This window comes from Triticum aestivum, chromosome 3B, assembly GCF_018294505.1.
Source record: "Triticum aestivum cultivar Chinese Spring chromosome 3B, IWGSC CS RefSeq v2.1, whole genome shotgun sequence".
NCBI classification, from domain to species: domain Eukaryota; kingdom Viridiplantae; phylum Streptophyta; class Magnoliopsida; order Poales; family Poaceae; genus Triticum; species Triticum aestivum.
In genome coordinates this window covers 43053825-43055744 of record NC_057801.1, presented here as the reverse complement: position 1 = coordinate 43055744, position 1920 = coordinate 43053825, and positions in this window count along the sequence as shown.

Below are 1920 nucleotides of genomic sequence, written 5' to 3'. Positions count from 1 at the left end.
GAGCTGTAATGGATCTATGACTTTGTTTTATTCGAACTTTTTAATAATATGAACCTTCTTTTAAAAAAAATGAAAAAAACCAGAGGGATTACCATTACTCGTCCTTACAACGTCAAAAAGGTTTACACATTGCCGTTGTACACTGCAAAAGTTGCAACCATGAAACACTTCAACTTTGAATTTCGTTGGATGGCACATGTTTTGGACATTTGATGATGTTGTGGAATTCAAATTCTGTGCCATATTGAGAGATCATAAACTATAGCTTGATCGATGTTATGTGCAGATTGTTCTCTCAGAATTTTACGAAATCTGTTTTGCAGCAGGTTTGCAGCGTATAGTAGTTACTGTCCGGACTCTGTTACATGTGACTTTGTCTTGTGACATTCTATTGGGCAGTGAAAATATTTTCCCTTGAATGGACGCCAAAAGGAATGGCAATCAAAGTTCATTGTAACACAAAGGAGGGCAAATCAAAAGGAGAGGGGGGCAAACACAGAAGTGGGTGCAGCCGAGCTGTGATAGACCCGGATGTTATTGTCCTTTTAGCAATTTGGTAATGTCGTTGAAGGTACTACATGTTTCCAGATACTAGTAACCCCAAACCACATACAGTCCTATCAGCGCAGCCCCTCCCTGAAGCACTAGCAGGATGAACAGGGAGCAACAGCATGTATGCACTGATCTCATGCATTGTACAGCCAACAGCGATTTCCAAGCTAGTACAAACGAATAGACGGACAGAAAAATCAAGAACAAGGAGAGAGAGGCACAAAGGGCTTACTTGGGAAATGCTTGATTGAACTGCAGGATCCCATCGAACGAGCACCCCCTTGATCGATCCCGTGTGAGGTGAGCGCCCTCTCATCGCGTTGCGCATCAGCAACACCTACCCGGCGGACAGAACACCAGTGAGGCGGGCAGTGGAGATAGGAGGAATGGGCAGGGAATGCCGGAGCGCATGAGGTGCGACGGGCCATGGGATAGGGGTAGAATATGGTGATGCTCGCGGCATGGACTGACGTCCAACCCAGGGCACCAGCAACCCTCTTCCTTCAAACCGCGAGCTCTCCTCGGTTAATCCCGTGTGCCGAGGGCGCTAGCGCTACCTTTTCCACTGAAGCGCATGGAATAGCGGCAAGTGATTGGGGAGGCACAAAGATAGTAGAATGGATTGGAGTATCTCAGATTTCCTCCCACGAGTACCGCTGCCTGTCCATGGCAGTGACCACAAGGTGGAGATTTCACAGTTGTGCATGTGAGCTTGTTGTAAAGCAAAAACTTTGTCGGTCACGAATTAGAAATTGCAATTATTAAAAAATGAGGGGTCGCGTATTATTAATAATTAAACCGCTGCTCAACTTTTTTATTAAACCATCATAAGCACAAGATGCCGAACAAATGATCTTGAAAAAGAAAGAGAAAACTTGATGTCATCCAGGTTGGGCCAGCCTGTGGCAACATCTCCACATTTCTACCGTCAACCCTATAATTCAAGAAGGATTCATCGCTTGCGCTTCATATTGGATAGTCTAACTAAACATCAAATTTGGGGCAAAACAATGCCTGGAAGGCGGTGTGGGTCGTCAATTCGCTCACAATACCTAATAGTCCATACCACATAAGTAGCCAGTTAAAAGTGAACTTTCTAGAAAAGAAGACACTGTGGCATCATTTTCGTTGATGCACTATTGTTTCACTAATGGACATTGTGCACAACAGCAATCTACCAGCCTCCCATGAGATGCGCCGCTGCCAGCATGCCTGGGGGCAAAGCAAATCACACCACCTTTATTGCCCAACCAGTCTTGCTCGCCGCCATGATGCTCACATCCGCTTTTGTGCTTCCACTTCTGCATAACTAGGGGTGCAAGTCCGGTACAGATTGGACGAAGTGGTAGCGGAAATGACCAATCCACC